The sequence below is a fragment of the Panthera pardus genome, unplaced genomic scaffold (genome assembly GCF_024362965.1).
Source record: "Panthera pardus isolate Hobbes unplaced genomic scaffold, ASM2436296v1 HiC_scaffold_13, whole genome shotgun sequence".
In the NCBI taxonomy this organism is placed as follows: domain Eukaryota; kingdom Metazoa; phylum Chordata; class Mammalia; order Carnivora; family Felidae; genus Panthera; species Panthera pardus.
This window is the reverse complement of record NW_026526688.1, coordinates 153,881,983-153,895,527: the sequence shown is the minus strand read 5'-3', so window position 1 is coordinate 153,895,527 and position 13,545 is coordinate 153,881,983. Positions and strand designations below refer to the sequence as shown.

Here is a 13,545-nt window from a genome sequence, read left to right as displayed (position 1 = left end):
ATAGCTTACTGTTTTGTGTGTATTTTAATTAACTATGTGGTGATTTAAATGCAAAGGGTATATGCAAATTTTACTCAATGAGATCTTATATTAGTCCAAAATAATGCATCCAATAACCTTTTGAGTATTTCTGTGAAACTTTGTGCATATTCCTGTCTGCTATTTTTGATACTTTTGGAAAAGCACCTTCCAGATTAATATTAACGCTATCCATATACTGCATCACTTAGAAAAAGAAAACATATTATCTTTCTTTGATTGTTGGGAGTGAAAATTGTAAGTTCTATATTACATATCAAAAGAAAAAAATTAGAAGTCAGAATCTCAAATTTTGGTAAAAGTCATAGTTATTGAGATCTAGAAGCTGACATAAGCAATTCTAAACCAAGAAGTCATAAAAAGGAAAACTCTTGCTTCACAGAAGTCCACAGAAAGAAGAGTGTGAAGAACAAGGATCCTCACCACCTCTGAATATTACTATCCTTGAGGTGAAGTAGGCTATGGAAAACTCCAAACAGGTTAAGGAATGAACCTGTAAGAGGTTAATCTTTCTTTCTGGGTATCTAGGGAACTAACTCAAAATGTGTTCCTGAGCCAATAAGGTTGTGCCTCTCGTGATTGGGAATGACACATTGGTGTATTAAGGCAAAAAAGAGCCTCTGTGTCTTTTTTTACTCCTCTGTGATGGGGAAAGGACCCAGGTATTGGAGAGTATCCCCAATGAAAGAGGAAAATGTAATTTATAGTTTAATCCATTGGGCTTGGCAAATGGTTACGAAAGAAAGAAAGAAAGGAAGAAAGAAAGAAAGAAAAGAAAGAAAAGAGTCAAGAAGGAAGGAAGGAAGGAATATTTAAAGAAAAGAAAAGAAATAAGAAGAGAAGAAAAGAAAAGAGGAAAAGAAAAAAGAAACCTGAAAAGAAAGCAGAAAAGAAAAAAAAAAAGCAGAAAAAAGACAGCAAAAAAGAAAAGAAAGAGAAGGTGATTCTAAGACAGATACTGCAACATAGACTGCTTGGGCAAGTTCTGAGATGGAGAAAGCAATGACGACTCAGAGGATCTGGTGCAGGTCAAAACTAAGACTCTTCTGAATCAATGAGCAGTAAATTACTTGACCTTAACAATGCTGATTAAGGTCAGCACAAAATAATCATATTTCTGACATCAGCAGCAAGAGTCTCAGGATGCCCTGTGAGCAGCGAGGCTCAGTAGTCCCTCACGATCACTCTGAGGAGATGTAAAATTCATTGCAATGAAAAGCAAACATACTGACCATCTTTAACATGATTTTTTTTTTTTTGTATTCATAACCTTCAGGTATTTTTCTATGATAACTGTTTGGAATCTACTGCTTTAGTTTTAACATTTGTGGATCCAGTATGTAACTAATCCCTTTTTAATTGCTTTTTAGACTGGTTCCAATTTTTAACTATTAGAAAAAAAAAATGACAGTTTGGACAATTATGCATACATCTTTTTACACTTGTCTAACTATTCCTTTTCATAAATCCCTGTAGGTAGAAAAAATGGATCAAAGGTTATCAGCATTTCAAATTTTGAAATATTATGTAGACTTTCCTCCAGAAAGGTTATTAACATTAGTATTATCACAAAATGTATAAAATTCCTGTGTTATATACCTTTACAGTGAAGAGAGATTTTTATTGAGAGATAAATAATTTTTGTATGGATATTTTTGGATCATTATATGTCTTTCATACTTGCCCTTTTTTTTCTATTGACATATATCTGGCATCTACATTTTCATTTAACTTGGAGCAGGCATTTTTTTTATTAAAAGAATTTACTTACTTCAGATTAGGTAAAATATTAACAAAATTTTAGAAAAAACATTTTTTCACTTTTTTATGATTATCTACAAAGCACTCCAAATTTCTTTAAAGGGTTCATTATAAATAAATATAACCTCAAAAATAAAACTTCTAATTAACAAAAAGGTGGTAAGCTTTCTTTCAGCAGGTTGAAGGACACAAGTCATAGGTCAGAGGCTACCAAAGAGAAAGTAGGCTTACTCAAGGAACACTGTTTCTGTTTATTGCCAAACTCAAATAATTATGATTGTTTTCTTGTATATGAGTGATCTATTGTTACATTATGACATATAAAGTTTCAAAAATGTATATTAGGTTATTGGTTATAAATTTATATTTTATTTATGGGAAAAAACTCCCTCATGGAAATAGCTTTTATATCAATTTTACATATCTTTTATTTAAGTTTATTTATTTTGAAAGAGAAAGAGAGAGAGAGAGAAGGAGAGAAAGTTTGAGCAGGGGAGAAGCAGAGAGAGAGGGTGAGAGAGAAGCCCAAGCAGGCTCCACACTGTTAGTACCAGAGCTGATGCAGGACTCAAACTCAGGAACAGTGAGATCATGACCTGAGTTGAAACCAAGAGTCCAATGCTTAAGCTGACTGAACCACCGAGGCACAACCAATTGTACATATCTGATGCAACTTTCTATATATCTGATATATTGTGACTTATAAGAAATATATATTATATAATATTTGGTCATTCAGATAACTAAAATATATTTCCCCTATATATTTGATTTTGCCCATGGTTCTAGGATCACAGCTTCTAAAATTCCTGGAATATTCTGTAATAAAAGCAATAAAAGTGTCTTTTGTTATGTTAATAAAGCGATTTTTAGAAAGCCTTTAGGTAACCTAAGGGTGGGGGCTGATTGCCAGTGAGGCCAACCCTGTGGTTAGAAGGTTGGGACTTTTCCCAACCCTTCCATTGAAGGAAGCAGGTCTGGAGATTGAGTGTAATGGCTGATGTCTAAATCAATTGCAGTAGTCTCCATTATCCACTGTTTCCCTTTCTGTAGTTTTACTTTCCAAGGTTTTAGTCATAGGTAGTCAACTTTGGTCTGGGAGCAGATGATCTTCCTTGTGAATCTGCAGAAAGCCAATAGTAGCCTATCTCTACATCAAAGTGCCTACGTCATTCACTTCACTTCCTTACATAGGCATTTTATGATATCACATCATCACAGGAAGGGTGAGAACAGTACAGTAAGATATTTTGAGAGAGAGAAAGAAAGACCATATTCACATACTTTTATTAAAGTACATTATTATAGTCATTCTATTATTAGTTACTATGGATTATCTCTTACTCATAACAAGCTTTTCATAGGTATGTGTATATAAGAAAAAATATAATATATACAGGATGTTGTACTCCCTGCAGATAAGGGGTGGGGGGCTACTATATGCCAATGTAATGAAGCCTCCATCAAATTTCAAAAGGACGACGTTTGGAGAACACATGGCAATTTGGGGAGAGTGGCACTTTCATAGAAAGGATGGAAGCTGTGCATACTTTACCCATGCCTTGCCCTAAGCATCTCTTCCATCAAGTGTTTCTCTGAGCTCTGTGAGCTGCTCTAGCAAATTAAACCCAAGGAGAAGATCTTGGAAACTGTGATTTATAGCTAGTTGGTCAGAAGTACAGGTAACAACCTGAACTTGTGACTGGTGCCTGAAATCCAAGGAGGGAGTCTGGAACCTCCAACCTATAGCCGATTGGTCAGAAGCACAAATGACACTTGCGACCGGTGTCTGAGGTGTGTGTGGTGGGGATGTAGTCTTGTAGGACTGATCCTGAATCTGTAGAATATGATGCTTTCTCTGGATATATAGTATTAGAATTGAGTTGAACTGTAGGACTCCGAGCTGGTGTCTAAGTATTGCTTGTTGGTGTGGAGAACCTCTCCCACCACATTAAAACTGATGTCAGAAAGAAATTAATATCTATAATCACTACTTCTGTGATATTTTAGGGAATGTGAGAACAGTTAACGACAGAGGACAGAATATTCATTGTGAATTACAAATAACTGTGAATCTTGAGTTCTTTCCCATCAAATACCTTGGTTGAACCTTCTTGGTTCAGAAGAATAATTTATTTTTTTTACCAGTTTAAAGCTAAGGTTAACTAAAATAGTATTATCAGTAACAAAGTAAAACTTCAAAAGTTTTTTTTAAGAAGCATAAATACAAACTATGACAAATTGTACTTGTATTTTCTTGAAGAGAAAGTCGCCATATTATTTTCTTTAAAATTCTCTTCGGGTATTCAAATAGCAAAAAAATTAACAATTTTACTTTGCATTCATCAAATGCATCTTGTAAAATGAATTTTGAAAAGTGGTTTCACGAATTTGAATAATTCCCAGTGTGATTTTTTTTTAATTGCAAGTAAGCGAGAGAACATATTAAGGACACCTTATTTTTGATTATATATACATATATACAATTTGCAATGCAAAAATAAGAAACTAAATAATGAAAATACTGGAAATCTTAAATCATTAGAAGTTTAGTAAATCAACAGGGGTTGGAAGCTCAAAAGCAAATACAATTTAGGATTTCTGGTAGAGAATTAGCTTCTGGTTAGGTGCTGAGAAGGAAAGCAGGTAAAAAGCAGATAAAAGGAGCTAGCCAGTTGTCCGAGGATGGATACTCTCCTTGCATGCTTTTGGCTTCTGCAATCTTTCTTGTCTCCGGTATCAGCCAGCAGCCAGGAACCAGAAGCTTGACTGTTTTAGCCCCGCCCAACCCCGAAGCACATAGGTATAAAAAGCCAGTAAAACCCCAGCAGGACACTCAATCTTTAAAGGTGACCCTGCTGGCCTGGCACCTGCGTGAAATAAACAGTCTTTTCTGATTCATCCGGAGTGAGTGTCACTTGTCCCTTCCTGTGTGCCAAGTATTTGCTGCAACATTTTCGTGCATTGGGAAACCGACAGCCGTGCTGTCCCCTTGCACCATTGTTGTCTAGAGCCAGCGGGAGCAGGAGCCAGAGCACCGACATTTCGGCCGGCGACGGGAAGGAAGGTGTGGCACGAGTGGTTTCGCTGAACTCTGACCCTCACCGCCAGATAATAACCAGCTGCAGCCACGTTCTCACAGACCCTGGGGGGGAATTTTCAAAAATCCTGCCAGGAAGGGACATCGGATCAGGTGAGTGTCCGCGGGGACCCAGTACTGAGTTCAGACCCTAGAGGCAGAAGGGGATCTTGATCACCCCCCCGGGGCGACATAGTCACCACATAGGACAGGGAAGTCCTGGGTGGAAGTCTGCAATCTCTGAATGTGTGTGTGAGTGTCCGTGCTCCACTGTTTCAGCTAGGGAGCCCGAGTGGGTCTTACCCTGTGATCCCGCTATGACCTCATACGGCTCAAGGCAGAATCAGGTCTGTGGAGGCCTGATTTTAGTCAGGGATTTAGACTGACCTGCCAATGCTAAGAGGCATCTAAGTCCTTGTGAGGGGAGAGGCCAGTCAGATGCAATGACCTCTGCCCTCATGTTTGTCCTGCGACACTGTACATTGGGAGGGTTCCATCTAGGATACCAGGATGGGGAGAAATTCCTCGAAACCAACTGTTTTGGAGTGTATGATTAAGAATTTTAAAAAAGGAGTTTCAGATGACTATGGGGTCAAATTGACCCCCCTCCCCGGGGAAATTACGCACCCTTTGTGAATTAAAATGGCTGACTTTGGTGTAGGCTGGGCCCCTGAGGGCACCTTAGGTGTCCCCACAGTCTGAGCTGTTTATAAAATAGTGGCAATGCTTGGCCACCTAGATCAATTCCCATACATCAATCAGTAACTGGAGATAGCCCAAGTCAAGCCTCCATGGGTCTAGTTCTGCATTAATAGTAAGGGACAATGTAGGGTCTTAGTGGCACAGGCCAAGAAGAAGACCTCACAGCAGAAAAAACCACCCCCCATCCTCCAAGAAAATACAGAAGAAGTCCTTCCATTTATGCCACCATATGCCCCCCAGCGTCCCTTCAGTCGAGGGAAGGGAACCTCGCTTGCCTGACAGTCCACTCCCCATGGTTTCACCTCCACCAACAGCCAGTCTTCCCCAACAAGGGACACATGAACTAGTAGGAAGATGCCTTAGGTCATCATCTCAAGGTCCAAGGCCCCCCATGGCAATGCAGATGCCATTGGGAAAGACTAGATATCTCCAGAGAATAGGCCCTGATGGGACCCTACAAGAGGGGGGATCAGTTTTCTACTACCAACCGTTCTCCATTACTGACCTTCTCAACTGGAAACATAACATGCCACCCTACTCTGAGAAGCTACAGGCAATGATAGATCTCCTATAGTCTATAATCCTGCCTGGGTTGACTGTCAGCAGCTTCTGCTTACCCTTTTCAACATGGAAGAGCACAGACAAAATGTCACCAAAGCCAGAAAATGGCTCCAGACTCAGGCACCAGATGGAAAACTAGATGTTGAGACTTGGGCATGGGAGGCTATGCCTGAAGAGGAGCCCCGCTGGGACCCCAACATAGAAGCAGGAAGGGCCAGATTAAAAAGATACCAACATGCCTTCTTCCAAGGGGTAAAAGCAGGGGCCAAAAATCTCACCAACATGGAAAATGTAGCTGAGGTCCTACAAATGCCAGAAGACAACCCTGCTGACTTCTATCAAAGATTATGTGAAACTTTCAGAGTTTACACTCCATTTGACCCTGAAGTCCCCCAAAACTAGCACATAGTCAATACTGCCTTTGTGGGATAGGCCCAAGGTGACATTAGACAGAAGCTCCAAAAATTGGAAGGATTCACTGGAAAAAACTCCACTGAACTATTGGAAATTGCTAACGATATTTTTGTAAATTGGGATTGAGCTTCCAGAAAGGAGGAAGACCAAAGAATGAAAGAAAAGGCAGCTCTCTTGGTCTTGGCCTTGGGGCAACCACCCCCTCTGAAAGGGCTCCCACAGAAATGACAAGGGATTCAAGAACAACAACAACAAAAAAGGGTGCCACTGGGACAGGATCAATATGCCTATGGTAAAGAATTTGAACCCTGGAAAAATGAATGTGCTAACCACCAAAAAGGAAAACCACAAACCTCCACTCCACCCAGTCACTACCAACCAGAGCCACCTGAGGCTGACTTGATCAGGCTGTCAGGAATATACTCTGATTAAGAAAGACCAGTCTCTATCCAACTAGGTCCCCATGAACCCATGGTCAAAATGAAGGTAGGGAGAGAGACAATAGATTTCATGGTCAACACTGGGGCCGAACACTTTGTGGTGACACACAAAGTGGCACCTCTGTTGGGTCAAGAAGTCACCATTGTAGGAGCCACTGGGATGCAAACCCAAAGGTAATTTTTCAGTCCCCAACAATGCTGGCTGGGGCGTCACCAAATAGTTCATGAATCTACCTGACTGCCCAGTCTCACTGTTAGGTAGAGACCTCCAAGCCAAGTTGAGCACAGAAATAGCCTTCACCTTGATGGGCAGATGTAATTGCGCCTAAACGAAAAGGCCTAACTCATGATTTTGTCCCTGTCATCAGGAATTCCATGGGAAGAGGAATGGAGATTATATACTTTCCCTCCTGGTGAGCCAACCACGGCCCCCAAGCTAGAAGCTGAATTCCCTTCAGTTTGGGCAGAAAGAAACCCCCCTGGTCTGGCAAAAAAAAACAAAAACAAAAACAAAAAAAAACCCCAAAAAACAAACAAACAAAAAAACCAAAACAGCCCCCAATATTAATTGACCTAAAGGCTGGGGCCCAACCTGTCAAAATATGCCAATATATGATCCCATGCTAGGCATGCCTGGGGATCTAGACACACTTGGACATCTACTCAAATGGGGACTTCTAAAACAATGCCAGTCCCCATGGAATACTCCCCTGCTGTCCTTGAACAAGCCTGGGACAAATGATTACTGCCCTGTACAGGATCCAAGAGCCATTAATGAAACAGTTATCATGCTGCATTTCTAACCCATATACTCTACTAGGACTCATACCCTCTGAAGCAGGATGGTTCACATATCTAGATTTAAAGGACACCTTCTTCTGTCTCCAGCTAGCACCTAATAGCCAACCCCTATTTGCCTTTGAATGGGAAAACCCTACCACAAGGGCAAAGGAACAATTCACTTGGACTAGACTGCCACAAGGATTCAAAAATTCACCAACATTATTCAGTGCAGCACTGGCATATGGCTTAGCCAGGTTTCTGGGACAGGACCTACGGTGTGTCCTCCTCCAACATGTGGACAATCTCCTGCTAGCCAGTCTCATGCAGACCCAATGCTGGGGGGGAACCAGGGCCCTACTCAGGCTACTAGCAGAGGTGGGATACCAGGTGTCGAAGAAAAAGGCACAGATTTGCCCACAGGAAGTTAAATATTTGGGTTTCAAAATTACCCAAGGCAAATGGATGCCGGGAGCCAAAAGGAAATAGGCAATCTGTGCCATTTTGGTTCCCACTACCCACCTGCAGGTCCAAGAGTTCCTTGGAGCAGCAGGATTCTGCTGGCATATGGATCCCAGGATTCTTGGAGTTGGCCAGACCTTTATATGAGGCACTAAAGGGGGAAGAAAGGGCACCCCTTTTCTGAGGCCCTAATCAGGAAAAGGCATTTAAAACTCTAAAACCAAAACTCACAGAGACACTGGCCTTGGGACTCCCAGATGTATCACAAAATTTCAACATGAAAGCAATGGGGTGGCCCTGGGGGTTCTCACCCAGGAATTTGGACCTGGGCAAAGACCAGTGGCATTACTTTCAAAGCAGATTGACTCAGTTGTGGCAGGATGGCCACCCTGTTTGAGGGCCCTGGCAGCCACCACACTTTTAATCGAGGAAGCGGACAAACTCACATTGGCGCAAAACATAAATGCTAAGGTTCCCCATTCTCTTATTACCTTGATGGATGCTGGAGGACAACACTGGCTAACTAATGCTTGAACGACACAGTATCAGGGACTGCTCTGTGAGAACCCATGAATAAGATTGGAAGCCATAAAAACTCGAAACCCTGCCACTTTCTTGCCTTTAGTGGCAGGACCTCCAGAGCATGATTGTCTACAGGTACTTGATGAAGTCTGTTCTAGCCCACCTGACCTATCATACAGGCCCTCACAAAATCCTGACCTCATCCTATACACTGAGGGCAGCAGCTTTGTGAATGAAGGCAAAAGATACACTGGTTATGTGGTAGGCTCTGATTTTGTGGTCATAGAAGCAAAGACCATTCCACAGGGGTGGTCAGCCCAGAGAGCAGAACTGTACTAGAGTACTAGAACTCAGTAAAGACAAATGGGCCAACATATACACTGACTCGTGCTATGCCTTTGCCACTCTACCTGTACATGGGGCTCTATACAAGGAGAGAGGACCTTTGACCACAGGAGGAAAACAAAAAAGAATCAGGAAGAAATCCTAAAGCTATTAAGGGCAGTCTGGGAACTGAGGTAAGTAGCAGTCATCCACTGCAAGGGACACCAAAGAGGAAAAGACTCAGTGTCAGAAGATAACTGACAGGCTGACACCACAGCTAAACAAGCAGCGGGAAAACAAACATGCTCAAAAATCATGCTGGCCCCGGAACTGCCAACTTCCCCAATGTGCACAATCCAAGAAACAAAATGAGCACAACAGGAAAAAGGAGGCCGGACAAAAGAAGGATGGTGGGTACTTCCAGACCAAAGAGTCTATGTATCAGAGCAGCTAACCTACCAGGTGGTTCTCCAACAGCATGAGCTCACCCACCTAGGAAAAATCACCCTTGAAACCTTATTGAGCTTCTACTATGTACATGCTCAACTCCCTCTGTGCCTTGGTCTCTCAACACTGCCTCCTCTGTGCTCCAAATAACACCAAAAAAGGGCCCCACTGGGCATATGGGAATCCAGCGCTGTGGACAGGCACGCGTCAAGGATTTGGAAGTGGACTTTACCGAAATAAGACCCAGCGGAGGATACAATTTTCTTCCAGTATTCATCTGCACATTTTCAGGTTGGGTTGAGGCCTACCCCACGCACACGCAGAAGGCAAGAGACGTAACCAAGGCCTTGCTAAGGGATATCATTCCCAGACATGGAATGCTATTAATCATAGCTTCAGCCAATGGCCCAGATTTTGTAGCCGAGGTGGTGCAACAAGTAACCGAAACGTCAGGTATCCAGTGGAACTTACACGCAGCCTACCAGCCCCAGAGTTCAGGGAAAGTGGAACATATGAACTGAACCCTTAAATCAGCCATGGCAAAACTATGTCAGGAAACTAACCTGCCCTGGCCAGATATACTACTCCTAGCTCTCCTCTGAATATGCTATACACTCTGGGCAAAAATAGGATTCTCCCCATTCAAGATCCTATATGGAAGGCCCCCTCCACTAGTCAAAACAAGGGGACCTGACAGAGGTAGGAAATTTAGAAATACAAAAGCAACTACAAGGATTAGGAAAAACCGTATTTGAGATACATAGATGGGTGACAGACAGGATACCTATTTCCCTAGGAATAAGTGTATAACCCCACAAACCTTGGGATCAGGTTTAGATTAAAGATTGGGAAAGGGAACCACTCAGACCTACCTGAAAGGAACCCTGTTTAGTTTTGCTAACCACACCCACAGCCCTCAAGATTGCAGGACTAACTGCCTGAATCCACCATCCTTGAGTAAAGGCAGCCCACCTGTCACCTGACAACCACTTAGAATGGAAAGTGACTGCTAACCAGAATAATCCTTTACAGATCATCTTTAAGAAGATAGCAGATGATAAGCCGCCTACAGCCAACACCTGAGAACTCTCCGTAACCAGAAGCTTGAGGAAATCACCAAGCAATTTAAATGAACTATAACAAATCATTCTCTCTCAAATTTCATTGTCATCCCCTACCTGTTTCTCTTTCTATACTCGTTGCTATACTCTTTGCTGTAGGGCTTACCCAAGTTACTCCCGCAGACTGGCGCCTCAGTCACAAACTCTTGTTAGCTTTCCTCTACTTACTAGTGTCAGGATGTCTTATTCTCCTTAGATGTATATGATCTGAGTTATGATTGCTGTCCCCTATTTGGAGTAAGAAACTGTCAGGAACCTACTCTAACACACAAAAAAAATTTCTCCTACCGTTAATGCTGAGTTCTCTCATAAGAATTGATGTCCCTCCTCAATGTAATGATGACTGTTTCAAGACCAACACATGAGCTCCTCCCTTTCCCCTGCCCTGAATAGCCTGAAACAACCCTTAGGACAGGCAACTACACACAAGGCCTTCACCAAATACACATATCAACATGCAAAATGTTATCAGTCAACCTCGCTCTGTTCCCACAATGACAAAACTTATTGGCAAGGAAGAATTAAAGCAAGACACCTTTCACAGGGAACAATCATGTCATGGAATCCCAGACAAATATGCCTGCTAGGCACAACAAACCCACTTTGGATTGTCTGATGGAGGGGGAGTCCAAGGCCAGGACTATAAGGAGTCATCCCAACAGGAGGTACAAAATTCCATAAAGCAAACTTCTGGAAGTCTGTCCAGGAGACCCAAACTTCCAAAAATCAGACTCAGTGGCCCTTATGACTTTAACTTCTGCTTATACCAGATTCTAAATTCAACCCATCATCTTCTCAACTCCTCTAACCCTAATTAGCCAAGGACTGTTGGTTTTGTCTCTCTCTAACCCCCTTATGTTATGAGGCTGCCCCAGACCCAGGTAATGTAATCAAAATGGCTATCCCCGGCAACATGTCAACAGATAACATAACTGTCACAATAGGGCCCGTGGTTACTGATATGAAGGTAATAGGGTGGGCCTCCTTATGTTTTAAAGACCAGTGGGGAACAACCCCTCTACATAACTTAACTAACAACCAGTGAAACCAAGCTGAGATATATAAACAGGTAAAAACCCTGAGTCACCCTGTTTCCTTCCCCCTGTGGGAATATTCTTTGTGGAATTATTGCTTATTTGTGCCTGCCTGCTAACTGGATAGGAATTTACACCTTTGCATTCCTAACCCCCCAAATTAATATTCTCTTCAACAACCAATCCCTTATAATCCCCCTTGGCCGCACATACCTGGTCTAAACGAGCTATCCAAGCTATACCTCTACTAATTGGAATGGGAATCACTGCCAGAGTAAGTAGTTGGGCGAGTAGACTCATCTATTTCCTTCTACCAAGAACTATCCCAAGATCTGACAGATGACATAGAACAAGTTAAAACTCTTCAGTAACCCTACAAGACCTAGTAGACTCTTTAGCAGTAGTAGTATTACAAAATAGAAGACAGTTATACCTGTTAACTGCTGAGAAGGGGAGAACATGTCTCTTCCTAACATGAGGATGCTACTTCTATGTTAACCAATCAAGGATAGAGGTATGGCCCAACAACTAAAGGAATGGTTCATCAAATAGAGGAAAGAATTAACAGACTGATAGAACTCTTGCAGCAATATATGGAACTGGGTATCCTGGCTCCTCCCTTTATCTGGTCCTATCCTAATGGACCTAATGGGCTAATTCATAGCCCTCCTGTTTGGTCCTTATATTCTTAACACGCTAACCAGATTTGTTTCTTCTTGCCTAGAAGCTATAAAACTCCAGATGATGCTCCAGTTGGACCATTCTAGCTGTCGCTACTCTCCTTTGGATGGCAAAGAACCCTAGCTGTCACATTCCTCCCTTCGACGTCCCTGTCCAGCAGGAAGAAGCCAGAACGGTCTTCACCCCTCCTCCCATGGTCCCAAAGGATTCCCTGGCCTCCACAAACTGATTTTCTCTAAGTCTGCTACAGCAGCTTGAGAATCAAGGGTAGGTGGGAATTGGGGGGGTGGGAGGTAGGGATGAGAAGGAAAGCTGGTAAAAAGCATATAAAAAGAGGCAGCCAGATGTCTGGGCAGGATACTCCCCTTGTATGCTTTTGGCTTCTACAATCTTGCTTGCCTCTTGTATCAGCCAGAAGCCAGGAACTGTACTAGTCCCGCCCAACCTGGAAGCACGTATGTATAAAAAACCAGTAAAACCATAGCAGGATGCACAGTGTTTAAAGGTGACTCTGCTGGCCCGGCACCTGTGCGAAATAAACAGTCTTTTCTGATTCCCGGAGTACGTGTCACTTGTCCCTTCCTGGGTGCTGGGTATTAGCTATAAATGTTCAAAAACTGTTACAGAAACATCAATTACCTGGTAGTTACCTAGGAGATAACCTTCCCTATACAGAACACAGATGATAAATTTTGCAGATACCCATGAAGGCCTATACTTACGGTAGTCCCAGTAATACACCCCATGTGTTTATGCCCCACCTGCCCCCAAACATGGCAAATTGGAACAACAAATTAAAAATATCTGGAGGTACACTTATATCAATAAAAATAGTTTCTGAAATCAAGACAAGAGATAGAAGTAGTATATAAAGATAATCCCTGAACTCAGCAAACACTAATGTGGAGGGACAAGTTGTAGGGAAAAAAAATTAAAAAAAGATTTCAGAGTAGAAATTCTTCTAGATTTTGCTCTTAATCCTCAAGGATTGGGAACATTGTAAAGATGAAAACTAAAGGCAACATCTTCATTTGACTGTAGTACTAGATATAATAATTTTGCATGGCACATGAAGAATTTAAAATTGTGTGTAACCATTTTTAATTGGAATATTTAAAAATTTTCTTAGTTCTGAATATATATCATTCAGATATTCCCTCCCTTTTTGTACTTCTTCT

General features: G+C 41.9%; 1 long non-coding RNA gene across 1 annotated transcript; it reads left to right on the top strand.

Annotated features, from left to right (window-relative positions):
• The first annotated feature begins 11,326 nt into the window (after positions 1 to 11,326).
• On the top strand, positions 11,327 to 12,928 carry LOC109278402 (uncharacterized). Its single transcript, XR_002085650.2, has 2 exons — positions 11,327 to 11,721; positions 12,411 to 12,928. It is a non-coding gene; the product is annotated as an uncharacterized LOC109278402 (long non-coding RNA).
• Positions 12,929 to 13,545: the final 617 nt, after the last annotated feature.